Genomic DNA, 27,355 nt, shown 5'->3' with positions numbered 1-27,355 from the left:
AATACTGTCCAAAAGTTCACACCGCTTTACAAATTATCATTTCAATAGACTCAAGAGACAAACTTGATTTGTTCAATTTGTTCAAATGTGAAAAATAGAACATTAACATGAAGATACCAGCCATAACTAAAGTTCAAACCTACCTCAATGGAAAACGTACTTCTGCAATATCACATAATGTTGACATGTATCCACCTAAATACAGAAATAAACATACTCAGAATAATCTACCAGAACAAGTATTCAGAACTATTAATATTGATAACTCAAAACCACCTTCGACCCAGACTTTAGTGGACTCTCTCGCCGCCGCAAACACCCAGCACAACCATTAGAACCCCGTGCAAGTCATGAATGGTTGGAAACAAACACGCATATACAGCAGGATCTAGAAGAGAATTAACTGAGTTAGTGTGATAAAAGGTTGATGAACTCGTCCTTGCAATTCTTGCCACACTACAAAACCATAACAAATATGCAAGCAGAAGAACCAGATTTAGAGATAAGAGTTCATATATGAATCACGAATGTACACAGCTCTCCTCCTACTCTCTTCAGATCACCACCAGGTGCAGCAGCACAACCATGGCCACCAGCACTATGTCCTGCAGCCTCGGCAACGAAGGCAGCGCCGCGGCGAAGAGCATCAGCGGCAAGTCGGGTCGGAGCCAAACTCAGTTCCCTGCAACCAGAGCTGCTCCATGAGCCGAGCTCTGGACGCCATGTGGCAGGTACCACTGCCCCAAGCCCGTACACCACAGCAGCAACGTTGCTAGATCACGCCATGAGAGATGGTGGCCTCGTAGCAGCCAACGGGTTGCGAGAGGCCGGCACAAAGAGCACTACACCTTGAATCTTCGGGTCCTCTTTTCTGTTTGCATTTGGAAGAAAAGGGGTATGTTTGCTTAGAATACATTGCAATTAAACAAACATCACTCAAAAAAATGCTAGGCAACAAGCATATCCAAGTGAACAAAATTGTGAAGTTTCTGCATTGCTCAGAGAAAAACAAATCAACTAGAAACGTCAATAATTCTCTCTCTCCAATTCTCTTCTCTGCAATCTACATGGCCTAGCTCTCTATTTCTTCTCACGCTAATACAAAACTGAAACCAGCCGAAATTGTAGCAAGCTGCAGCCGTGGACATTGGTCGTGGAGCATCAAATCGAGCAAGGTAGTATGGAAGTAATGGTGATGGAGTGTTTAATCATGTTGCTACTTAGTGGTGATTTCGCACTTGGTTCCTTGTCTGCTGCATGACAATTGAGTTTATTTATTTATTTTAGCTACACATACACATTAATTCTGATACTTTTGCTTTTCGTAAAACTGATATAGTAATTTTTTTTATATATCCATTATGTACCTTTGGTTCAGTATTCAAAGCTGCTAGGCCACGGTATGAATTGACTGGCTCATATCGAAACAGGTACACGTAAGCAGCAAGCATTAACAACTGTTGAACACAAGAAAAGGAGAGATCAAGCGGAAGAGGGCATGAGGGCACAGAACATAGCAGATGGAAGAAACAGAGGATGGAGATAAGAAAAGGGAGGGAGAGGCCACTGGAGCATAAATCCGGCGATGCGCCGCCGTACCTCATGCCAGGATATGACATACTCCCACTTTATTGAACTGGCATCACAGATAGTACTACATCATCCGCTAGTACGGACAACCCCATCATCAGTCCATATATCAGATTATAAAATACTACTCCAGTACTCCAGAATCTAACAGATTTCTTTATTTAGAGAAGCAGCCGGGCGGCGGGCGCAGTGTGAGCGGCCCGGGCGGAGCTCCGGCGGCTCGGCCCAATTAAGCCGCAGCTGCGGGCGGCGGCTCCCTCCAGCAGCACTTGCCGCAACACCATGCCCAGCAGCAATGCTCGTCCCCCGGCTCAGCCGTCATCGGAGACGCCGTAGCCGCCTCCGTAGCAGCAGCGGCCACAGCGAGAGCGGGAGCAGCGGCCGTCGTCGGAGTGGCCACAACGCGAGCGGGAGCAGCGCCCCGAGGATCCGCCACCGGGCGACCGGCAGTCGCGGCCGCCACCGCCGCCGCTGCAACAAAGCACATGATGATGGTACGGGCTCTCATCTTGTCCTCTCCGCTGATTTTCTCCATCTTCCTCTGTTCGCGCCCGCTAAATAATGCTCTCAACAACAGCCCGATTGACCTTCATTAATCTGCTCAGCTAACAAACCAATCCGCTGGACTATGATTGATCTTCTCACCTATTTTCCATCGTTTTTTCTGGTACTATATTGAAGCTATCCTGAAACTCATAGCTGCGCCTCCTATTTATGTTTCACCGATAACCTCCCTTTCCAGCTAAAAAATGCTAGGTAACCAATGCAACTGATGGTGTGGCAATACTTCTCTGCTTGCTGTGATGAATGCACCGGAAATTTAGTTGCACATACTCATAGACAATCTAAACACCAGAAATAGAACCCATTAAATCCAGACTTAACACCTCATGAAAAATTGTTGCATGTCTTGCCTGAAGAGTGAGGACCAGTATAATATCGGTTCGATCTCGCCTTGATGCCACAAAGAACAATTTTCTAGTTCACCTCTTGATTTGACGGATACATAATTGAAATAAGTCTAGTTGTAAAAACACATGTTTCAAAACAGATCAGCTCTAAACAATCAAAGCCCATCTCTCATAATTTTATTTTCAGTAAATTCCATCTCAGACTTTTTTTTTGTTCCGCTATATCTTCATATGAGTTAGCATTATCACTGTCATGCTTGATAACAGATTTTTTTTTCATAATTCCTCCTAACTTTGTTCTAATTTATAACAAAAAGGCAGGCATAAACAAAGGCAAGCAATATGTGTTTCTAAAGAACGTATCAATCTTCATGGAATTATTTAGTTCTTGCTGGACAAAATAAGGTAAAGGAGAGTCTCTAAATTTGCATCTGGAAGATTTGAGTTTCTAATTAAGGGCATAGGCATGAGTATTACCTTTTTGAGCTGAAAACCCTCTATTCAGAAGTAGAGAAATAGGACCCTGAGCCACAAACGTTTATCATATTTTCCCATAGTCTACAAAGGTATGGTAGAGATTTTAGATGCAAAGGCAACGTACAGATTGCATTTGCAATTTTGCAAAGCAGTGAGTACTGAGCAATGTCCCGTAGTATTCTCCTAAAGCATTGTCTCTACAAAACTGACATTTAGTCACTTACAAGCCAGCTAAAAAGTTCATATTAAGAACCATAGACTATCCATAGCATTGATGCATTACGATTTAGCAACTAAAGAGCGGGGATTGAGCAAAGGCATGCCTTTTCATCAAACTGTCACTTTTCATCGACGGTTCAACTCTCGGTTGTAAAATGTTCATTCAGTCATAAATCCTTCTAGAAATGTTCTTGTAACATTATTGGTGATCATTTATTGAGCATCAGCGTCAACCTAGGAGCACTGACATGATTTTTCATTTACAAATTGACAAATATATATTACCAACAGAAGATCTAACCAGCAATGAATATACTTGTCAATTCAGTATCTTTTTGACGCTGCTGACATTCAATCAAAGGTAATGAACTAACGATCCATTTCTTTTATGTTTGAAGACCGAAAAGGGGTATGCACATGAATAACAGAAACAACATTGGAAGATAGGACAAAAGTGTGTCTAAGCGTGCGAACCAACAACCAAAATATGTGGACAATATAAGGAAGATCATCTATACAAAATCACATAGTAACACAAAAATGATATGGGGCCAAAACATAAAAACGGTACTGCACATAGTGAAATATACATGTGCCAACCATAGATAACAGAGAATGCTTGAATGGTAGATCTCATTGATAAGAATGTAAATGAAAAGTTGTGAAAGCAGTGTGAGCATATTAATTGGGTAGCCACAATAAACAATAGTAAATGCCCAAGCAATTGCACATGGAAGAGGAAAGAAAAGGAGTATTTACCTGTGGCTTTGCAGTGTCTTTGGAGTGAAGTGCTGAATGGCTATGATATACTGATATCCATGGCATCCAAAACCAAAATCTCGCCCAAACTTTAGCCGCAAACACAGAAATAAAATGAGGGTTGAAGGAAGTTGATCCATGGAGGATAATTTTTTTTTTTGAGAACACAGTACAACGCAGACGCTCACAAACACGCACGTACAAACACCCCTATGAACGCACGCACGCACACCCTACCCCTACGAGCACCTCCAACCACTAGGCAGAGTGTCTGTTGTACCTTGTACTCTCCTTGGAGTTGAAGTCGGCACCATAGAGGCCGAAGCCCATTCAGTAGCCGAAGAGGTACTCAAACACGTCCAGTAATGACAACACAAAGTAACCCTGCACGTTTGACCCGTTGCTCATCACCAAGAGAGGAGAATGGTGAGTAAACTGCTGTGTTAATCTGTTTCAGGTGTCATCTTGCTCTTGTACTGAGATGACTGGATGGAGTAGGTACCTGCTGGGTTCAAGGGTCGCCTCGATGTAATCCTGCAGGAACTGCGAACTGAACTCCTCCTCGTAGGTGTTCCAGCCATGGGGTCGGGCATGCTGGCAGCTCCTGATAGGTATGAACATTTCAGGAAACACGGAGATGAGTGATGAAATATTGAGGGTTTCTCAGGTTGATAATAAACGGGTTCCTGAAAGTTCTATTAGAATTTAGCACTACAAATAGCAAAGATAATTTGTTGTCTTCAGTGAAGTTGCTAAGAGGTTCCTATTGATACATTGGGTGAGTAGGATCAGCCAATATCTTTAGTGAATTATAGAACTCCTTTGCGGTAGCTTCTAACACAGTCTGTAACGGGTCCATAAGTTCCCAATGAACCGCACCATCGTGTTAACTGAAAGGTCAAGGCAGCAAAACCAACGCAGGAAAACAACAATTTACTTGCTATATTTTCTCGAAAGTTTCATAGCAAAAATTGGTTCATTTCTGCTAAACCAACAAACAAGTACTTCCAAAACTATAGGAGTAGAAATGTGCAGTTACCTTGTCCTGAAGTGATTGAGCAGTATTGGTTCCATTTAGAGATAAAAACTCAATTGTCGTGTGTTCATCAACAAGAGACGTTGAATGTGTAAAATTTGATTGCTCTAACACCTACAGAATAAGCAGCAAGTAAAATAAGAATGATATTTCAAGGACTGTCGACTAGGAAATGAAATGCCATCACAATGACTAAAGACCATGTAAAGTATGCAACAACAAATAAGTTTGCTGCTAGAATTGAAAGGCCATCTTATTCAATAATCACAATATAAAATCTTTCAAGCAAAACTAAATTAGATGAAATGTATCCACTTAATTATCTCGCAACTAAAGTAGCTACTCCCCTAGTCTAGTTTTTTCTTTTCCTTAGGTCGAGTTGTACGGCGTGTTGCGTCCGTGCTCGGACTTGTACATAAACTCTTCTTTTTCTATCAATGCATCGAAACGCAAGGCTTTTGCGTTTTCGCGAATATTTTTTTTTATCTCACAACCTGAAGACAGAAAGCTCCTGAACCTTTCGTGTCCTTAGTTTTGTCATTTGCTGCAGAGATTTATCACATAAGCATTGAGACATAATCCAACTAAATCTAGAAAAGATAAGACTAGTATCACATGCCACTCCTTGCTAATTAGAGCTGAATAGATTCAGCTCACAAGCTTGTAAGCTGTGATAGAAACTGTATGGACAGAGAGGCATTTTTTGCAGATAAGGAAAAAATGGAACATGTACGGATAATTTTTTTTTTTCGAGAATACACCCTGGAAGGTGTATTAATATATAGAAGAAGGGGCAAAGAAGCCCGGCGACGCCGCAAGCGGCAAGTTCATGCTGCCAACATGGGGTGGCAGCTCCCCGACCCAAAGCCTACTCTCCTAATTGCCACCACAACTCCACCGGCTCCGGGAAGCCAAAGCTATCACTACGAAAGAGCCCAGCTAGACGCCACCTTCCGTACTCCTCCCTGATCTTCGTCTTGATTGCCAGGACCGCCGGCGTTGCCGAATTGAAGACGACATCATTCCTGTGCGTCCAGATGGACCAGAAAACCAGGATCAACGAAGTCCACAAGTCTCGCTGCGAGGCCCCTTGTCCGAGGTCTAGAGGTCCACCAGGAGACCGAGGTCCTCGTCGGCCGCAGGTAGCCAACCAAGCTTACCCCAACGGCTCAAAGCCCAGGTCCAGACTTCCCGAGCCACGACGCATCCCAGAAGCAGGTGTTGAATCGTCTCTGGCTCCTGATTGCAAAGGGGACAAGAGGCCGGGGCGGGAAGGCCACGACGCTGCAACCTATCGGCTGTCCAACATCTGTTCCGTGAGACGAGCCACGCGAAGAACTTGCAGGAGTAAGGGGCACGCGAGCGCCAAATCTGCGAGGCCGTCGGCGCCCCAACCCTGCCCGCAAAGAAGGCCCGATAGGCCGAGCTCACCGAGAACTTCCCATCGACCGACCAACGCCACACAAACTCATCCGAGCGCTCAGGCACCAGCCGTGCTGCACCCACAACATGCCAGAGGAGGAAGAACTCCGCCACCGCGGCATGCCCCAAGTCAGGGCCACAGTCGCGCAACCATTCACCGTCAAGGCCTTCCTTAACTGTGCGAGTACTGACCTTGCGGCTTGCCACCAAGGCCAGGAGGTTTGGCGCGAGGTCGGCGACCCGCGCCCCATTGAGCCATCTATCCTTCCAGAAGAGCGCCCGCTCTCCATCGCCCAAGATGACCACTGTGGCGGACTCGAAGAGAGCTCTAGCCAAACGCGGAATCTGAAGGTTAAATTCCGCCCAGGCTTTGGTCGAGTCGACCCTTTGCAGCCACGCCCAACGGGAGCGCAGGGCAAGGTTGAGGAGGCGCAGATTAGGGAGACCCAGCCCCCCCAGCGCCTTGGGGGATGCGACCTGCTCCCAAGCCACCAGGCAGTGCCCACCTCTCACATCAAGCCTGGCCTTCCACATGAAACCTCGACAGATCTTCGTCAACGCCTGCAAGGTCTTAGGCGGGATGTCAAGGGACATCATAGAATGCACCGGGATAGCCGAGAGGGTCGTCGGGACCAAGATGGTCCGCCCCCACGCGTCATCGGCTTGGCGCACCGGGGCTGAAGCCTCGTTGGCCGCACTTGTCCACCACGGGCTGCAGCTGGGCCGCAGTGGGTTTACGGAGTCCCAGCGGCAGCCCCAAGTACTTACATGGCCATGTCGCGACCTCACAACGTAGGATGTCATGAGCAAGGTCGATCTGCTGAGGGGAGCACCTGATGGGATGGACAGAACACTTGGCGAGGTTGGTGCGGAGGCCAGATGCCTCCCCAAAGTCCTCCACAATGGCCGCGCAAGTGAGGAGATCCAACCGATCCGGCTTGAGGAAGGTGACCACGTCATCCGCGTACATAGATGTACGATGCCGGAGACCCCGACTCGCCGGTGCGCAAGCGAGCCCATCGGCCGCAGCCCTCTCAAACAGGAGGTGTAGCACGTCCATGACGGTATCAAAGAGCAAAGGGGAGAGAGGGTCCCCTTGCCTCAGCCTACGCTCGTTGGAGATCAGGCAACCCGCCACTCCATTGACCAACACCCTCGTGGATGCCGTACCAAGAAGACCACAAACCATCGCAATCCAACGTGGGCCAAAACCGAGCTTGGCAAGGACCTCGAGAAGAAAGGCCCAGTCGACCGTGTCAAAAGCCTTGGTGATGTCGAGTTTGAACATAACGGCCGGGGTCTTGGTGGCATGCAAACGCTTAGCTGAGCATTGCACCATCTGGAAGTTATCATGAAGGCAACGCCCCCTGATGAAGGCACTCTGATGCGGGCCCACAATCTGTGGCATCTTCGGCGCGAGGCGGGAGGAGAAAACCTTAGCCACCAACTTGGCCACGCTATGGATGAGGCTAATGGGTCGGAAGTCCCGCACCTCAACCGCGTCCGCATGCTTAGGGAGGAGGGAGATCAAAGCCTGATTTGCCATCTGGAGACCGCGGGAATCCCCTCCACAAGGTCTCGAAGGCCTCCAAGACATCATGTTTGATGATATGCCGGCACACGGTGTAGAATCTACCGGTGAAGCCATCCGGTCCGGGGGCTTTGTCGGGCTCCCGAGACTTGATCACCGACCACACCTCCTCCTCGGAGAACGGCGCCTCCAGGTCCGACAAGTCATGTGTCCGCACACCGAGGAAGTCAAGGTCGAGGGAGAAACCACGCTCGAGAACGAGCCCAACAGCTGCTCATAGAAGTCATCAACAACACGGGCCTTGTCATCTTGGTCGGCTACCAAGACCCCGTCGACCCGCAGGTGGGGAATGAAGTTCTTTCGGCGCCGATGGTTTGCGTGAAGGTGGAAAAAGCGCGTACAAGCGTCACCTTCCTTGAGCCACGTGATCCTCGATCTCTGCTCGGCTATGGTGCGCTCCAGGGATGCCAAGCCCAACAGCTTCCGTTTGAGCAGCTTCCTCAAGCCCCGCTCGCCCGTGGAAAGGGGCCTCGTCTCCATCGCCACGTCCAAACGTAAGATAAGCTCGTTGGCAAGTAAGATTTGTCGCTTAACATTGCCAATGAACTTATCATTCCAGCTCATGAGGGCCTTAGAAGTAGCCGCGAGTTTGGCCGCCAACCTCTTGAAAGGATTGGCGATCACCGGCGTCGAGGCCCAAGCCCCGGCCACCACCTCCATGAAACCATCGGCCTTAGGCCGAGAAGCCTCGAACCTAAATCTCCGCCCGGTCTTGAGCTGGGCCGCGGGTTGAGAAGTAGGGGCGGTGGTCCGAAGTGGAAGAGCTCAAGGCTGAGAGAAAGGAGGAGGGGTACTCCGTCTCCCAATCCACCGTCGAGAAAACCCTGTCGAGGCGCTCCATTGTAGGGCGCTCACGCTCGTTAGACCACGTGTATCTCCGGCCATTTAGATAGAGCTCCTTGAGCTCCAGATCGGCAAGAAGCTTACGGAACTTCCCCATCATACGCCGGTTGAGGATGTTGTTGTTCTTATCTGCGGCGTCGACAATGAGATTAAAATCTCCGGCCACCACCCACGCACCAGGGTGCAAGTCTCGGATGTCCTTCAGTTCCTGCAAGAACTGACATTTGTCCCCATCCGCCTAAGGGCCATAAACCCCCGTGAACCACCAGCCGACTGATCCAGGCACCTCGGCCCTAGCCGTCACCGCATTGGTGGAGATATGCGGGTTAGTGAAGGAGACCGCAGACGATTTCCACGCGAGGAGAATGCCTCCACACGTACTCGGCCCGCGGGAGGAAGAAGAAACCGTCAAAATCCCTACCACAACAGCGGTCCACCACCGCACGAGTGACCAGCTGCAGCTTGGTCTCCTGAAAACACACCACGCTCGCACCCGAGAGCAAAACTAACTGATAGATGGCATCACAACGGGCAGGGGAGTTAAGCCCTCTTACGTTCCACACCAACAAAGAGAGGTAATCCGACATAGTCAAGGTTTTGAAAGAGAGAGATGGCTACAACACGGGAATGTCAGACGAGCCACGTAAGACAGGGGCTAGACCACGAGAATATCCTCATCGCCGGCAAGCGGCAAGGCAGACGGCACCCAGCCAAAGAGCGCTAGACAGGCAGATAGATCCTCATCCGTAAGTGGCTTCTCTGGAAGTAGTCTAGGTAGGCTTGCAGCGTATCTTCACCAATGGTCTCACCCTCCCTGGCGATACCTAGCTGCAGCATCAACGTCTTCTGTTGCACCTTGATGGAAGACCCGGGCGCAAAGCGCCCCGCCACTCTAGAGCTGCGGCGGACCACCGAGGGCGGTTGCCTCTTCTTCCTTGGCTTCCTCGGAGCCGGCCGAGGCAACAGCGGCTGCACCTTCTTGATCCTGCATCTCTCGCGGAAGGCCGCCAGTCCCATGCCCAAATCCGTAGAGGCAGAGGCAGCCGGGGCGGTACAGGCCGGCTGCACGGGAGCCGGTGTCGCCGGCTGCGCCCCCAGGGGAGTGAGAAGGTCCACGTCAAGCGTCCTCCCCGCATCAACCGGCTGTGTATCCACAGCCAACAACGACGCCTGGCCGGCGCCCGTCATCGCCCGGCCCGGCCGCTGCAGGTAGGGGTCCGGGGAGATCTCGACGGCGAACATGGACATCCCCTCCGAGTTGGTCTTGCCGGGAGGACCAACCTCAAAGTCCAGTGGAGTGTCCCACGAAACACTCGAGCAACGCGAGCCGGAGGGAGAACTAGCCGCAGAGTCCCCATCCACATCAGACCAGAGCACGGGGCCTAAATCCACGCCGTTCCCCGCCGGCCTCGTTTGGAGTGAAGGAGAGCTCCTAGCACAGGAGGCCTCCTGTGAATCCGCCACCATGCCGGGAGGGGAGCGTACCGGAGCAGGTGGAGAGGCTGGGGACGCGATGTCATCCACACTCCTAGCGGAGCTAACCAGCGGAACCACGGCGGTGGCGCCAACTCCGTGGACCTGGAGCTGAGGCGAGCGCCCCATCGACGGTTCCTGGCTCACCGCCACAACGGGCCAAGGGGCGATCACGGTCGTGCGGCCCAGAGCAACTCTCCGCTCGCGGCCACCGCGCCAACGCCCAGCCGGGCGCTGCGCATCCGCACCTGGGCCAGCCCCCGGCCACCTAGAGGGCGGTGAGGAGGCACCCGGTCCATGGCCACCAGGGGGTGCGCCAGCAGAGCCACCGACTCCTGCATCTCTGTGGTCGCGCCTATCCTCGCCGCGGGGATGGCGACCACCAACAGCTCCCACGTCTTCGACCCTCATCAAGTGGATGGAAGCGTTGTATTCGAGCAGAGCAACCTCCTGGGGAACAAGGGCGACAACCGGCAGCAAGAGGTCCTCGTCTTCCTCGTCGAACTCAAGGGGCTCCGCCAGCCACAACTGTTTGGAGCGAGGCAGCCGTGCCGGGTCATCAGTCCAAACCGTCACTCTGAAACATCCCATATCGGCCCGGCTAGCAGTCTCAGTGCCAAGCCTCTCAACCCACGCCGACGAGCCAAAGATGGTCTTGGTCGTGGCTAAGCTCCAGGCGATGGCTGGGACGCCCACCACCTCGGCATGGACACGGTAGGCCGAACACACGGCGGGTACCTTGTAGCTCGTCTATTCCACGGGCTGAGCCGGAGGGAGAAGTCCGCGGCATCCGGCACGCCAGCCCCGGCGTTGAGCACCTCATCGCGCCAGAGCCCTTGAGTCAAAGACCACCGGAAAGTCCGCCGGCCGAACACCGTGGACCGAGGCGTGCCCATCCGAGGCGGGGAAGAGCTCAGCGATGGCGTCCCGAGCCGCACCGCAGCTCACCGGCCTCCTCGTGCCAGAGACGTAAGCAACCAGGCTCCAACGCAGGGCTTGCTCCGCCTCCTCCACCTCCTGCAAGCGGTAGATGATGCAGCGTTTCGCATCTCCATCGGCAGCGGCTCTATGCTCACTGGACGCCGCCGCCGCCGAGCCAGCCGTACGCAACGGCGTGTCCCAGCTATGGCCTTCCCGGCGCAGTTCCTCCACCGGCCTGAAGCGCAAGTCCGTCGGCGGAGAGGAGGCCGACGGGTCACCACGCGGCCCAAGCCGCTCCCTTGCCGGCGTCAGCCGCAGAACCTCCACCGGCGGCTGCTCTCGCCGCGCCTCCACCGGCGGCGTACCACGCGCGCCCAGGCGCTCCCGCGCAGGCGTCTGCCGCTGCTCAACAGCCGGCGGGGAGGAACCCGCCCAGCTCCCTTGAGGCACCACCCGAGGCGGAGGAGGTGGCGGCGGCAGGTCGGCGCGTCTCGGCGGCGGAGACGGCCTCCTGGCCGGAGGAGGCGGCGGTCCCCGCGGGGGGAGCACCGCCGTGCACTGCCGCGCCACATGCGCCACATGGTCCACGCCCTTGCACCTGAGGCACTTGGTCTTGCCCGTGCACGCCGCCGCCACGTGACCCGGCTCACCGCAGTTGAAGCAGAGGCCGGCCAGCTCCGCCGGCACGCCGTCCGGCACGTTGTAGGAAGGAAGCGGGCCTAGGAAGCGCTGCCGCTTCGCTGGCGGCCGGGCGCGCGCCACCCCGGGCCGGCGGGGAGCCCTCCAAGTCCGCTCCGGCCTTGTGACCACAGAGGCCAAGCGTCGAACAGGTGGCGTGCGCGCCGACCCCGACGCCCCCACCGGCGCCGAATCCACCGCACCCTCACGCTGCGGGCTGGGGCTGCCATCGCGCACCACGTCGGAGTAGGAACGCCGCGACGAGGAGCTGTCGGAGGCTTCTTCTTCCTCGACCATGTCCGCCCACCGGTCAGATCTAGAGGCGCTGGGGGGAGCCATGGGGAGGGAGGGGGGAGACAGGAGCAGGGAAGGACCTCTGCGGGGGTGGACGTAGGGCCGGAGTGGCCACCCACGGGAGGGGAGGTGGACGCCGTCGCCGGAGTGGCGGGCGGCGGTCGCGCGGAGGTGGGTCGCCTCACGCGCTCTCTCTCTCACGCGCTCCTAGATCGTCAAAGTGGCGGAACCTACGGATAAAATTTGATAAATAACATGGCAATATTCAGTTCTTCTTAGAATTAACACAGTTAGACCAGATTGCAGTACTATCATATAAGCCTCCAAAGACGGTACATGTTGACAATAAAATATGAATGGTACTAAGTGTTCACTAAACCATTCATGCTTGCTCAATTGCTATTTTCTCCGCTACGAGGTCAAACTAAAGGAAAACACCTTGTATTATTATTATCCCGAGAATAACACACAAGTAGAAGACAAATCCATGAGTAGGCATGCTCTACATTCTAGTACACTCGCCTATCAAGCTGGCGATGCTTGCTCATCAGGAATTCAGGACCACGTTCCTACATGCTCAATTAAATAGTTGGTTTCTGTTTTCCACAGTTACACAATGCAGCCTCACACAAAAGTACTACCACTGAGAACAATTCACCCAAATGCAGCACAATACCACTAGTGCAAACATGGCCTTTTGCACCGGTTTTTAAAGGCCATATGCACCGGATGGCCAACCGGTGCAAACCATCCGGTGCAAAAGGCCCCCCCCTTTTGCACCGGTTGTATTACGAACCGGTGCTAAAGGGGTCTCCACGTGGCCGGCTGTGGGGCGCTCGGCGGGGAAGCTTTTGCACCGGTTCGTAATACGAACCGGTGCAAAAGGAGTTGGCCGCGGCAGCGTTTTAGTGCAATTCCTGCCGCGGCAGTCCGCCGCGGCAGGGAATTGCACAAAAACGCTGCCGCGGCGAGACTCGCCCCATTCGAAACACGGTATAATATTAATAATGCAGACAATTCAAATATATATATATATAGGAAACCATTATATTACATATATCGATCAAAGTGACACACGTTCATGCATATATATATGTCTACATCAACTTTGATACTGGATGTCGGCCACATAGTGTTCTCCGTCTGGAGCTAAGACTTGCTCAACTAAGAATCCCGCTAGCTCTTCTTGAATTGCTCGTACACGCTCGGTTGCTAGAAGACCGTCCCGCAACCGTTCGATCTAATCATTTGAAGAAGGTACGGTGGTCAATATATATGTGTGTGTATGTGAATGAAACGGAAGGTGATAAAATAAAGCCATGAATGTTGTTTACTTACATCAAGTTGTTCCAAAATGTCCCTCTTATGGTGGGTATTACGGCGGATGAACTCGCAAACGTAATACCCGCATAAATTATTCCCGTCTTCTCGCCTCAAGCACTTTACGAGAACAAAATTCAATCAAAATAATATATATATATAATCAAGGATGATAATAATGGTATTGAAACTAGAATCATCAAAGAGATGCGCGGCGTAGCCGTATTACTTACCGGTACTTGTTTTATTCGAAGTTCTTTATTCTTTAAACCCGGAGACTTGTTGGTGAACCGTTTCCAAGCCTTGAGGAGGATATCAGCCATGTCCCCCCACGCCTCAAGGGGTTTACTCTTCGAGTCCATGACTTCTACTATCCCGGTGTCGAGTTCAATGACTAGCGAGGATATAGTGAAACCCGCGGACACACATATATATGCATAACTCATCAATTACACTTAACACATGGAGTAAGCGAAAAAGATTTAATGTGTGAAGACAGGTAACACTCACGAGAAGTTGTAAGGAAATAGTATTGCCCTTTTGTATGAGTTTTTCCTTAAGACATATACCAAGTTATTCTCTGTGTCCTTGGGAGAGTTGTGGACAGTATACCCATTCACGGTATATGGGTCAACGAACCCAAGATCATAGATTTGCCCCTTGCGGCATTCGCGGATCTTCATTCTGCATAATAGAGAGTATGGTTATATGCATGCAATGGACGAGCCGCGGTAGAGACTTAATTACATAAATAATACTTACAGACGGTAGGCACTTAGCGAGAGATTTGTCGAGGGCGTCTTGGTTGAATAACTGAAATAATTCACAAAATTCGATGTTCATCACGTCATTTCGCCCGTAGTGCTCATCCGTGATTGCCACCATGATCCAGTTCTTACCATCCTTACATTTTTCCATGTACCAATTATGCGGTCTTCGCGGTTGCGTTGATAGATTAGGCAACTCCTCGGCTTTGACAAGAGGTTGCCCGTACTTGTCTTGGTATGCTATTTGGACATCATCACCGTACTTGTAAGGAATTCGCATCGATGCGGCTTAAGTACTCGGGAATACTCATACCGACCGCATCCGCCTCATCTTTGTATAGTCTTACCATCTCCGGATCAAAGCACGCCTGTGACATCGGGATACACTTGGAGCGGGGGCACGAGTTTTTCGGTTTCCAAGGCGGGGAACTGGTTTCCCGTCTACCTTACTTTTTCCCACCGATCTCTTGTCGACACATTTGACTTGCGAATAGACCGGTCATAGTTCGATGAAAGACTTGGCTCGGGTTGATGAAGGCTCTTCGGCAGTTTCAACTTCTTTTCCGGAGATATAGCTGGCTCCGGCTCAAGCCGGGGCTTTTTCAATTTCAACATTTGTTGCTTGTGTTGTTCGGCCTACGATCTTGGCATTTTCCTCAACTCGTATAGTCATAAGGTCTCTTGGGAGGAACCTTAGGCACTCTTGGGAGGGGCTCTTGTTTGCGTCTCGGTGATCCGTTACGACTCGAGTCGTGTCGTAGCGGACCGCCTAATTTTGCTCTTAGACTTGGGCTGCGACGGCGGAGAAGGCTCACGCGGCGGCGGAGAAGGCTCACGCGGCGGCGGAGAAGGCTCACGCGTTGGCGGGGAAGGCTCACGCGCCGGCGGGGAAGGCTCACGCACTGGAGACGGGCGCATCGGTGGAGAATGCTGCCTCGGTGGAGACCTTGTTGGCGCCTTCCAACCCGGAATCACAATGAATTCTTTTCGCCATAGAGCCGTAGTGTTCTTGGCTTCTCCCGGCTCTAGCAAATCCCCTTCACCGGCACGGGTGGTCAAGCCTCGGCGGCCCATACCCATCCATAACTTGATCCACCCCGACAACGGCGTAGCCGGGTGGAACCGGCTTGAAGTGGTATCTTTGATCGGCATGCGGCGGTAAGACATAGCCGACCGCCGCCTTGAGCGTTAAGTAGCCCATCGTTTGGAAATGTAGCTCACAAGGTGTAGACTCGTGATAAAGTCCACGGGGTAGAGATCAAGATCCATCCGCGGTTCCACGGGGAGGGAGGAGCCATCTGCGGATCCACATGTGCATCATCACCGGGCAGCTCCGTGGAAGCCACGCTGCTTTTCCGCCGAGATCCCCGGCCGGTAGCATCGAATGCAACTTCTTCTATCCGCGGATTAGGTTGAGGTTGGGTGACTCGTGGTCGAGCTCGACATTATCATCCTCACTTGCTCCTCTAGCTTAGCAACGCGTTCGTGAACCACATCCTTTTGCCTCCGACGGCTTCTATCGGGATATTTCTTCGTTTCACGGAAACCCAATACACCACGGCTTGCCACCCGATGTGGTTCGTGTTCGTCCCGAGTGTTCGGGATTCCCAAGGGCGCGTGTGAGCTGGTCCTTCTCTCTTTTCGGGACGGAACTTCCCTCTTCAACTTCCTTTGCAACATTTCTAAAGGCTTCGATGGGAAGTGGGTTTTCCTTATGTCTTTGTGTATATATGCATAACCCTTGTGCGTCCAACGTGCCCCCATGCGCGTAAAACCAATCCCTTGACCGCTGGTTCCATTTCGGTACCTCCGGTCGGATCCCCTTTTTAATTAGCTCGTTCTCCCATTTCTCCCACTTAGGTCTGCCAGACATTGTAGCCTCCTCGCCCCATGGTATGGAAGTACATCTTATTAGAAGCATTTTTCGTATTGGTGTCGGACCTTTTCTTTGCCTTGTCCGATTTCTTTAACTTCACAAATTCCTCCCGAGTGGTCTTTTATCTTCTCATAGGGGCCTTTGAAATCGGGAGTCTTCCCTTTCTTGACAAAGAAGCTGTCCAATTTCTTCTTGTAGTCGTTGAACTGCATCTTGCCATCTTCTTAAGAGCCCACTTCTTAACTCTTCACCGTACGCTATTCAGCTCGGGATCCTCGGGGTCCGGCTTCGTCATTCTCACTATCGAGTCGGTTGGCTCCGGAAAGATGAAATTTTTCGGCAGACTTCCTAAACATCACACTTTTTAATCTCGTGTCGACATAAGTAACTCCTTCGCCCCCTTTACGGGTTTCTTCCATTCTTGAGTGGTGATCGGGACGGTGTCCCTAACAACAACTCCACATTGACTTACAAACTTTTTTGCGAAATTCTTGGGAGAAATCGGTTCGCCATCTATCGCGATTTCCGTGATGGTGCACCTTTCATGGTCTTCCATCTTTACGGCCGCGCCTCGTTTAGTTCACGCCGATAGAGTTTGTTGATCGGGAGGTCTAAAAGAAGAAACAACGTTAATACATGTATATGCACAAATGCGGAGGCTTGGTTAATTAATATATATACACCTCGGCGGCGTCGTGAGCTTCTCCCTCGCGGTCGTCACCTTCTCCCTCACCGGAGCCGTCTCCACGGTTGTCTTGCTCATCTTCCTCACCGGAGGCGTCTCCACGGGTTCGCTCGTCTCCCTCGCCGGATTGGTTTAGGTAAAGAGAGGTGATATCCTCATCATCACGGATAATCTCCTCGACCATGTATTCTTTTTCTAGGTCTCGTTCCATAGTTTCGCAAAGACTTACAAGTTATTCTAATGCTATAAACACAACGAAGCGATAATTAACCAAGATAATGATATAAATAAATGATCAAATATTAGAGTTACACATATATATAAGTGCAAATAAAGGATAATGCTGAATACATAATCAAAGATCCGAGTTACACATATAGCTCGATCGGTCCCTAATACATCACACTACAAGCTCTCAACGGCGCCGACCGGGTCCCGAGCCACGCCGGGTGAACACCCAAAGCCACGGAACGATAGCGGGAGCATAGCTAACATGAGATCCCCGCATAACCGACCATCCGGTCCTATACATGGTGTCTAACGCATACATGTAACGGCGAACATGCTCATCCTCCGCCGCAATGCGCCGAGCTACCACCTCCGGCGGGGCCGGCTCCCTCCGAAACGAACGTGGCCCATAAGACCTCCACCGAGAGAATATCCGGGTCGACGACGGGACCCGGATTCCGCACCAAGGTGCGCGCCCGGGAAGATAACACCTCCCGGTGCCACCCCGGCGGAGCCCGGTCCCGAACTTCCCCCAAGCTGCCGCAACTCCTCTAAAATTGTCCTAGCTCCAGGACGCGGCGGGCGCGGCATCGTATGCAAACTAATATTGAATTTGAATAAATTACTTATGAATATATATATATCTTAGTAACAAATACTACTACTTTTGTCTAACACATACATTTTTATCTAACATATATTTCTAACATATAAATTTGAAACAAATATTTTCTAACTACATTTTTTTCTAACAAATATTTTCTAACTACATTTTTATCTAACAAATATATTACTAACATATAAGTTTGTAACAAATATTTTCTAACTACTTTTTTATCTAACAAATATTTTCTAACTACACTTTTATCTAACAAATATATTTCTAACATATAAATTTGTAACAAATATTTTCTAACTACACTTTTATCTAACTAATATTTTCTAACAAATATTTCTAACATATAAATTTCACTAAAATTTTCTAACATATAATTTTTCTAACTCTAAATTAATATTTCTAACAAATATTTCTAACCCTAAATTTTTCTAACTAATATTTTCTAACCAATTTAGCTACTAAATTTCCTAACTAAATGAAACAAAAAAAAAGAAAAAAAAACAAGCCGGGGCTCACCTATGCGCGCCGGCCGGAGATGGGGGCGGCGGGCGGGGGCGGCGGCGCGGGCGCGCGGAGGAGGCGGCGGCGCGGGCGGGCGGCGCGGGCGGGCGGCGCGGAGGGCGGAGGAGGAGGCGGCGGCGCGGTCGGCGGCGGCGCGGGCGGGCGGCGCGGTCGGCGGGCGGCACGGCGGCGCGGCGCGGTCGGCCGAAAATTCGGGCGAGTTTCGGTGAGGAAGCCGTCCCCGCGCGAATTGGAGAAGAAGGGTGGCGCGGGGCAAATTTATAGTCCGACCCTTTTGCACCGGTTTGAGCCACCAACCGGTGCAAAAGACCCATTTTTTTCGCCCTCTTTTGTGTTTTCCCGCCATTTTTTTGCGTGAGTCGCGCCGGATAGGTTCCCGCCACGACGCGCGCTTGGTAGGTTCCCGTCAAACGACGCCGCGCGGGATATTTTCCCGCCACGGCGCCGCGCGGGATATTTTCCCGCCACGCGATGACGCCGCGCGTGATTTTCCCGCCACGACGCAAGCGGCGCGCGGTATATTTTCCCGCCACGACGCAAACGGCGCGCGGGATATATATTTTCCCGCCACGGCGCCGCGCGGGATATTTTCCCGCCACGCGAGGACGCCGCGCGTGATTTTCCCGCCACGACGCAAGCGGCGCGCGGTATATTTTCCCGCCACGACGCAAACGGCGCGCGGGATATATATTTTCCGCCACGGCGCCGCGCGGATATTTTCCCTCTATAAATAGTACGTCCCCGTCTCTCCCACTTCGATCATCACCAAACCCTAGCCCATTGCACAATGCCCCCAAAGCCGCACCCGCCGCCGGTGGAGGTGGACCCGCGGCTCGCGGAGATAGAGGAGTGGGAGGAGCTGCGCGGCGGCGAGGCGGCGGCAAGGAGGGCGGCGAGAGGATGAGGTGGACCCGCAGCTTGCGAGAGATAGAGGAGTGGGAGGAGGCGGCGCTAGCGGCTACCATAGAAGCATTTGAGAGGCGAGTCTCCGGGAGCCGCATAAGCGGCCGCGTGTGGCGGATCCGGATAGTGAGGATATGTATAAGCGTCGTCGTGAGGAGGAGCTGCGGCGGAGGCGGCAGCCGGGAGGGCGACAACGGATGCGCGGAAGAACTAGTAGAAGTTGTTATTATTTTAGTTTAAATTTAGTTAATGTTAAATTTAAATAAAGTCGTTGTCGTTAGTTTATATACCCCTTTTATCCCGGTTCCTGGCTTGAGCCGGTGCTAAAGATGGTGGATTAGATTATATACCCCTTTTATCCCGGTTCCTGGCTTGAACCGGTGCTAAAGATGGTGGATTTGATTATATACCCCTTTTATCCCGGTTCCTGGCTTGAACCGGTGCTAAAGATGGTGGATTTGATTATATACCCCTTTTATCCCGGTTTCTGGCTTGAACCGGTGCTAAAGATGGTGGATTAGTTTATATACCCCTTTTATCCCGGTTCCGGGCTTGAACCCGTGCTAAAGATGGTGGATTAGTTTATATACCCCTTTTATACCGGTTCCTGGTCGGAACCGGTGCTAAAGATGGGGGGCTAAACTGCGGGAGGCTTATCCGGTGTTTGCCTTATCCGGGGTGGCCTCATCGCGGGGGGGGATTATCCGGAGGCACATTGCTATATATAGCCCCTCCCGGGAGAGTAGAGAGAGCAGCCTGAGAGGCAACGACCAAGAAGGAAAGAGCCTCTCCGGTGAAGCTTCTCGAAGATGTCTTAGATGGCTGGCCGTCTTAGACATCTTCGGAAGCTTTGCCCGAGTAACTCTTCCCGCAAGTCAGCTCGGAAGGCTGCTAGTATACACCCAACAACCGGTAGCTCGGGGTAAGGAGGGCTTCGGGAGCTTTTCGAAGGAAAGAGCCTCTCCGGCGAAGCTTCTCGAAGATGTCTTAGATGGCTGGCCGTCTTAGACATCTTCGGAAGCTTTGCCCGAGTAACTCTTCCCGCAAGTCCCGCTCGGAAGCTGCTAGTATATATACACCCAACAACCAGTACCTCAGGGTAATTAATTAAAGAGGGCTTCCGGGAGCTTCTCGAAGGAAAGAGCATTTAGTTCAAACGACCAATGTTACTGATACATATCACACAACAAACGCTTCACAATATGAGCTCTCATCAAGGTACAGGATAATAATTAATACATTATGATCGCTTCGACCGTAACCATGGAGTATCTTCAGCATTTAACGCGATGGTTGGATCAATGTTCACTACGAAGGGTGGAATTTCAGCAAACTTATTATAATCTTCCGACATGTCCGTCTTGTCCTCGACTCCCACGATGGTTCTTTTCCCCGAAAGAACTATGTGACGCTTTGGCTCATCGGATGAGCTCGTTTCCTTATGTTTTCTTTTCTTCGGTCCGGAGGACATGTCCTTCACATAGAAAACCCGAGACACATCATTGGCTAGGACGAATGGTTCGTCTCTCGTAACCAAGATTGTTGAGATCCACTCGTTGTTATTCCGTACGACTGGTCTACCTTTACCCCTTTTCCATCAAGCTTGAACCATTTGCACCGAAACAAAGGGATCTTAAAATAAGGTCCATAGTCAAGTTCCCATATCTCCTCTATGTAACCATAATATGTGTCCTTTTCCCCACTCGTTAGTGTTTGTTGCATCAATGCGGACACCACTTGTTTTGGTTGGTGCTCTTTTTATCTTGGGCGAACGTGTAGAAGGTATTTCCATTTATCTCGTACCCCTGGAAAGTCGGTATAGTCGAAGATGGTGACCCGGCCAACAAGTACAATTGATCATCAATGGCGTTGTTATTCATGAGATGTGTTCGGAGCCAACCGCCGAATGTCCGCATATGTTTATGTGTAATCCGAGTCTTCGGACCGCCCGGATATTCGGAGCGTACAATATTCTTGTGATCGGTGATATACGGGGCCACCAAGGTGGAACTTCGTAGAACCGTGTAGTGTGCTTGAGTGAAAGAAATGCCGTCCCTACATATCATTGATTTCCTTCCTAGCGTGCCTTTTCCACTTAGTCGCCCCTCATGTCGCGATTCGGGAACACCAATCGACTTAAGGTCGGGAAAAAAGTCAACACGAGAACTCGATGACCTCCTCCGTTCCATAGCCCTTGGAGATGCTTCCTTCCGGCCTAGCACGGTTATGAACATATTTCTTTAAGACCCCCATGAACCTCTCGAAGGGGAACATATTGTGTAGAAAGACGGGACCGAGGATGGCAATCTCTTCGACAAGGTGAACCGGGAGATGTGTCATAATATTGAAGAAAGATGGTGGAAACACCAACTCAAAGCTAACAAGACATTGCACCACATCCTTCCGTAACCTTGGAAGACTAGGCTGGATCGATTACCTTCCGAGATATTGCATTAAGGAATGCACATAGCTTCACAATGGGTATTCGAACATTTTCCGGCAGAAGCCCCCTCGGTGCAACCGGAAGCGAACTGCGTCATAATAATGTGGCGGTCATGCGACTTCGGGTTTTGGAATTTTTTCTCCGCCATATTTATAATTCCCTTTATATTTGATGAGAATCCGGACGGCACCTTGATACTCGTAAAGGACTTCAAAAAGATTTCCTTCTCTCGCTTTGGTAAGAGCGTAGCTGCCGGGACTTAAGCGACTCCTCGTATCCGTCTTGTAATCCTCGTTCTTGCTTGTTCTTTGGGACTTTCATACGATACTCGGTCCTCCCTTGCTTACGGTGTATCTTTTGTCTGCCCATACACGCCTAAGAAGCCTAGCAGGTTCACGCAAAGATTCTTCGTCACATGCATCACGTCGATTGAAGAGCAGACCTCTAGGACTTTCCAATAGGGTAGATCCCAAAATATAGATTTTTCTTCCACATGGGTGCGTGTCCGGTAACAACCTCTTTGGGAACAGATTTTTTCTTCGAAGCCTTTTTTTTGGGAGACAGATTGGCCGCCGGGACCCTTTCCAAATATTACTTTTATGTCCTTGACCATATCAAGTAAAGCATCACTCGTACGTAGTTCGGGCTTCTCCCGTGATCCGCCTCACCTCCGAAATGATTGCCTTTCTTTCGACGGGGTGCCTCTTTGGAAGAAATCGACGATGCCCCGTGTACACAACCTTCTTACATTTCTTCAAATAAGCACCTTCGGTCTCATCTAAGCGAGTGCGTGCATGCATTGTATCCCTTGTTTGTCCGTCACGAAAGGTTACTAAGAGCAGGCCAATCATTGATGGTCACGAAAAGCAACGCTCGTAGGTTGAATGACTCCTGTTTGTACTCATCCCATGCAAGAACACCTGGTTTGCTCCACAACTGTAAGAGTTCTTCAAATAATGGCCGTAGGTAAACATCAATGTCGTTGCTCGGGTTGCTTTGGGCCTTGGATGAGCACCGGCATCATAATGAACTTCCGCTTCATGCACAACCAAGGCGGAAGGTTATAGATACATAGAGTTACGAGCCGAGTGCTATGACCGCAGCTCTGCTCCCCAAAAGGATTCATTCCATCCGTACTTAGACCAAACCTTAAGTTCCTCGCGTCATCCGCAAAGTCCGGGAACTCTCTATCGATTTTCCTCCACCTGCGACCCATCGGCGGGGTGTCTCGGCTTCTCGTCTTTCTTACGGTCTTCTTTGTGCCATCGCAACAACCTCGGCATGCTCTTTATTTACGAACGGACGTTTCAACCGTGGTATTATAGGAGCATACCACATAACCTTGGCGAGAACCCTCTTCCTAGGGGGCTCGCCCTCAACATCACCAGAGGTCATCTCGCTCGATCTTATACCGTAGTGCATTGCATACCGGACATTTTTCCAAATTTTCGTACTCAAGGCGGTAGAGGATGCGATCATTAATGCATGCATGTATCTTCGAGCACCTCTAATCCTAGAGGGCGAGAGAACCTTCTTTGCTTCGTACGTACTTGTCGAGCAATTCGTTATCCTTTGGAAACCTCCTCTTCATTATTTTCGGTAACTTCTCAAATGGCTTGTCACATATACCAGCCTCTCGCCTTCCATTGCAGCAACTCCGGTGTGGCACCGAGCTTTGTGTTGCCATCTTCACAATTTGGGTATAACTTCTTTTTGTGATCATCTAACATGCCCTTTAACTTTCGCTTCTCGTTTTCGGTTTCGCATCTCTGTGTGCATCGGCGATGGCCCGACGAAGATCATCATCAACGGGCTCATCCGATGCCTCTTCATCTTGATCACCTCCACTCGCCTCCTCATCTTCATCATGCCCTGTTGCGAGTATCACCGTAGTTAGGGTACATATCATCATCCTCTTCTTCTTCGTCGTCGTCTTCCATCATAACCCCTCTTTCTCCATGCTTGGTCCAACAATTATAGCTGGGCATGAAACCTTTCCAAAGCAGGTGGGAGTGAATGACTTGCCATTCGGGGTATTGCTTTAAGTTCCGGCAATCAACACATGGACAACATATATAACCATCCGCCGGTGGGTTTTCCTCAGCCACACGGAAAAATTCTTTCAGGCCCGAAGTGAACTCGGGCAGACGTCGGTCAACGTACATCCATTGCCGCCGGTTCATCTACATCAAATAATTAAGTTTATCAAAAAACCATTACAAAACATCATAATATATATATATATATATAGTGGATATTAGCACCGTACAAATGAAAGGATAAAGTTGTTTAACCTTGATTGAGGACGGAAAGAAAGAGGAGAAAGCTTAAGTGTCGCTCCGGCACCTCATCTCATTTTTGTTTTGTGTAAAATCAAGCGGCATCATTCTCTCAGACATTTCATCGAGCACCTTGTGTGCATGCCAAAGAAATGCAAGGTAGCACTCAACACACACACCTTTCTCCTAGAAAAAGTGAAGTTGTGAATTGGCTGGTTGGAGGTGAGCTGATATAAGGGCTGGGGACCTTTTGCACCGGTTCGTGTTACAAACCGGTGCAAATGAGCTATCTTTTGCACCGGTTTGTAACACGAACCGGTGCAAAAGGTTCCTCGGCTGACACGTGCCTGGCGACAAACCTTTTGCACCGGTTTGTGTTACCAACCGGTGCAAAAGATATCTCATTTGCACCGGTTGGTAACACAAACCGGTGCAAAAGGTCCCTCGGCCGGCTGCTCCCCACGAACCGGTGCTAATGACCCCCTTTAGCACCGGTTCGTGCCAAATCCGGTGCAAAAGCCATCTAAGACAAAAAACGAAAGCGCTTGTTTCTACTAGTCTACCTGCAAAAGGTATTTTCTTCAACTCAGGCGTGATGCTCGGCACCAGCATGTCAAACCTGCAAACCAGCATGTCAAACCTGCAAACGGAACGTAAGCATCCATACAAGAAATAATAGCAAGATTCTAATTTCTAACTCACCAGTCCTTGCCGGTGGTGTCCTTGACGTTCTTCCTTGCCATCTTGTTGATCTTTCTTGGGTCCCTCGGGGGCACAAAGAGCCCGCCCACGAGCCTGCGCGTTGATGCTCGAGGTCGGTGAGCCCTTCCTGCTGCTGCAGCAGGCTGCTGGCAGGGAAGGCAGCTTGGGCGCCCACGACAGGGAATGCAGCAGGGATCGGGGAGGATGTTGTTGCTGCTGTTGTTGTTGAGGCGGCCACGGCAGGGAAGAAGACCGTCCGGCGCCAGCACGCCTACTTCCGTCTCCCTGTGCAGCCCGCCTCCACACTCGTGGTGCCCCGGTGTTGCCCCTCACCGGCAGCCACCCCACCACCTGCAGCCTGACAAGATGAACAGTCAGTCCCACACAATCCCTCGCAAGAAATCAATTTTTGGAGACGGGTGGCACGTACTTGAGGCCGGAGGCATCGTCAGCGGCGAGGGAGGATGACTGCTCGACACCGCCCCGCACTCAGAAGGACGAGATCCAGCCAGCCTCGAGCAGCACGAAGCCCCGGCCTCCATACAAGTCCTGGCCGCCATGGCCAGAAACACCGCAGAACGCTCCTGCATCGCGCACCTCGTACTTCCCTGCTGCTCGTACTTCTCTGCTCAAGCCCGTCCAGCCAGCGCCGGATCTTGACATTGGATACCCGGCGCATCATGTGGGAGCAAACCTAGAACATCTGAAGGAATTGAGGGAAGGGAATAGGCTGGGCAAGGTGTGAAATGGAAGAGGCGGGGCTCTCGTGCTCATGTACGGCGTCGCCTCGCCGTCCGCCACACACCTAGGGTGTGGGAGGAGAAGGACGGAATGGGACGCAGAATTTCGATTTTGCCCCTGATACACTAGCAAAACCACGGGGTAGCCTCTCTCACTGACGAGCAGGACTTGAAAAGCAGGTCCACCTTTCAGTGGGAATAGCTAGGTTTCTGTTCGTGAATGAAGAAACGAGGGAGATGAGCGACGGCCAGGATAGCACCATGTCTGCTGATTGGACGGGAGGGACCTCAAGTTCCCTGAGAGGCCTCCATTTTCCCCAAGAATGTTTCTTTTAGATGTTAGAGCATCTCCAGTCGCGTCCCCCAAAGGGATTTGGGGGACGCCGACCAAAAAAACGACCCAGTCGCGTGCCCCAAAGGCCGCTTCGGTCCGGACGTGCTCCAAATATTGTCCGGCGTCCCTAGCCCATCCCCTGTGTATAGAGTCTCTACCGGGGACGCCGGACACAACTTTTACACTTACTTTTTGTTTGGAGGTCGCGTTTGGGGGACGTGGCTAGAAAAGGGACCTTTTCCAAACGAAAATTTTGTCCGGATGTCCCCCAAACGACTAATCCGGCGCTTTGTCCGAACATCGTTTGGGGGACGCGACTGGAGATGCTCTTAAGTGTCGAGGTATTGAAGCTCTGTGTCAATGATGTCTCGATTCAATCATAGCTGCACAAATTGGCCACAACTTTTTAGATAATGGAAGGTAGTATGATTGTTGGTTATTTGTAGCTTTAGATAATTGAAGCAGATCAGGTGACATATGTCATTGAATTTATTGTGCATGGCTGAACTTTGGTATCTTTTCCATAACAATCATGTGTTATGTACTACCCGGTGAATGTCATTTTGATACGTGGTTAAGGTATTGGTTTGCTGCTTTTTCTTTCAAAATGGATATCCTTTTACGTACTCTGCTTCTGTAATGTTTTCTTCTATTTATATCTGCCAGGGCATGTGTTCTTGAGGTTAATTCTGGTATTCATCTTCGACCGCAAAGATAGAGCAGCTTAATTATCGTGTACCTCAGAAAAGCATCATAGTGAAGTATTTTAGGTGAGTGCAAGCAATTTGCGCCATATTTAAATTTGTTAGATGTGTTTTAGCTTCTCCGATCAGTTCTGGTTAACTCTTGCACGCCAGGTTATTATTTGCCTTTTTAATGGTAGATTTCTTTTTGCTTTGAAATGAAATACTACTCCCTCCATCCCAAAAATAACTTGCTCAACATTTTGTAGATACGGATGCTGTATCTAGAAAAAAGTTGAGCAAGTTATTTTCGGACAGAGGGAGTACGTAGGAGTTAGGATGTCACCATATGTTCTTAAAACTGATGAACCTAAATACGTTGAGAAAACTTGAATATTAACATGATGTATGATCTATAAGATCCCCCCCCCCCCCCCATATGTATTGATATGAATCTAATGCACACGATCATCGCCTTCTGCAGCGATCACAAAGATCTTAAGAATTCATCTCTGCAGTGAGCTCTATTGCAGGACTCTCCCCTCTGAGATGATATTTCAGAGGTATTTACGCTTACTTCCACATGTTCCTACCGATACTTCTGTTGAGTTATTTGTGTAAATGTCACTGGGATTTAATATAGCTATGATCCATATTTTATTTGAGTTTACCTTTGATTCTGTATATACTAGGAAGATATATGAGATAAAGAGATTTAACCATATTGACACACGTTTTATTATGCTTATATATACTCGATGTACCTTCCTTTAACTCCCTAATTCTGCACCTCTCTTCTTCTATATATGCAGCTTAATAACAGTCTGATTCTTGCTTTGCTTCCTCCAGGAGTCTTAGCTTTCGATCTCATAAACTACTCACGGATGTTCTGTCTGTGTTCTGTGCATGCCCCGAGCTACGAAGCATCAATATTTTTTTTTTAGGTTGTTATGTACATATAATCGTAGGTGTCCGCTGCGTATGTAATTATGTGGAATTTATCTGATGGTGTGTCCACTGTCCCTAAGGCAACACTTTAT

General features: G+C 50.3%; 2 long non-coding RNA genes across 4 annotated transcripts; one reads left to right on the top strand and one right to left on the bottom strand.

Moving 5' to 3' along the window:
• Positions 1 to 387: 387 nt before the first annotated feature.
• Positions 388 to 25,156, bottom strand: LOC124692598. 2 transcript variants are annotated; one of them, XR_006999595.1, is made up of 5 exons: positions 24,989 to 25,156; positions 24,559 to 24,916; positions 24,420 to 24,475; positions 4,996 to 5,106; positions 388 to 871 (listed from the first exon to the last, which is right to left on the bottom strand). It is a non-coding gene; the product is annotated as an uncharacterized LOC124692598 (long non-coding RNA). The 2 variants fall into 2 exon arrangements; XR_006999594.1 differs by lacking the exons at positions 388 to 871; positions 4,996 to 5,106 and adding an exon at positions 5,233 to 5,536.
• On the top strand, positions 24,482 to 27,355 carry LOC124692597. Of its 2 annotated transcripts, none has more exons than XR_006999593.1 (4): positions 24,482 to 24,509; positions 26,299 to 26,402; positions 26,800 to 26,878; positions 27,165 to 27,355. It is a non-coding gene; the product is annotated as an uncharacterized LOC124692597 (long non-coding RNA). The 2 variants fall into 2 exon arrangements; XR_006999592.1 differs by lacking the exon at positions 24,482 to 24,509 and adding an exon at positions 25,976 to 26,211.

This window comes from Lolium rigidum, chromosome 2 (genome assembly GCF_022539505.1).
Source record: "Lolium rigidum isolate FL_2022 chromosome 2, APGP_CSIRO_Lrig_0.1, whole genome shotgun sequence".
Classification (NCBI taxonomy): domain Eukaryota; kingdom Viridiplantae; phylum Streptophyta; class Magnoliopsida; order Poales; family Poaceae; genus Lolium; species Lolium rigidum.
The sequence above is the reverse complement of the archived record's forward strand: the minus strand, read 5'-3'. Positions and strand labels throughout refer to the sequence as shown.